Source organism: Myotis davidii, unplaced genomic scaffold (assembly GCF_000327345.1).
Source record: "Myotis davidii unplaced genomic scaffold, ASM32734v1 scaffold6, whole genome shotgun sequence".
NCBI lineage: Eukaryota > Metazoa > Chordata > Mammalia > Chiroptera > Vespertilionidae > Myotis > Myotis davidii.
The window spans coordinates 10,764,987-10,765,747 of NW_006383011.1; the positions used below are offsets into that span (position 1 = coordinate 10,764,987).

A 761-nucleotide genomic window follows, 5' to 3' on the forward strand; every position below is an offset into this window, starting at 1 on the left:
CATCCTTACTGTCTAACACAATCATAATGATAATCTACATTTTTAATAGATACCATGTTGAACATTTTGTATTATTATTGCAGGCATTTCTCACAACAACTCTGCACAGTAGAACCTACTTCTTTTGGTTCGAGCCGACCGTTCTCATTTTACAGAATAGGAACCTGTGGCATAGATGAAAACAAATACCTGAAGGACATACAGATTAGTGCCCAGCGCCCCCCCCAATAAATATACAGTCAGTCCTCTATAACCCCAGCTTTCACATCCAAGAGGTCAACCAACCTTGGATGGAAAATACTGTTAGGAATTTTCGGATGGAGAGGGCTGGCTTTTTTTATTGCCGGCTGTGTGCATTGTTCTATGCCATTTTATATAGGGGACTTGAACGTCTGAAGATTTTGGCATCCACAAGAGGGTACTGCAACCAATCCCCCTAAAGATACTGAGGGACAACTAAAATTTGGGGGAAGTCTAAAGTTATATGGGGATTTTTGACTGCTCAGGAGTTGGCGCCCCTACTGCCACTCCCCTTGTTGTTTAAGGGTCAGCTATAAATCTTCTATGAGATACGTGATCCATTTCGTACACCATGATACTAAGTACAGTTGTTTCTCAATAAGGACAAGTAAGAGAAAAGGAAGCAACCTGAGCAATTCAGATATAAGTTAGATTCAGCCTTCGCCACTGTCTTATATCAGGATTGCCTTTTCTGCCGTGACAGTAGTAGCTTCTTTCTCATAGCTTCTCATTGTTCACTC

General features: G+C 41.3%; 1 protein-coding gene across 2 annotated transcripts in view; it reads left to right on the forward strand.

The window, feature by feature from the left end:
• PSME4 (proteasome activator subunit 4) overlaps positions 1–761 on the forward strand; it is a 75,994-nt gene that overhangs the window by 62,252 nt on the left and 12,981 nt on the right. The window lies entirely within an intron of this gene.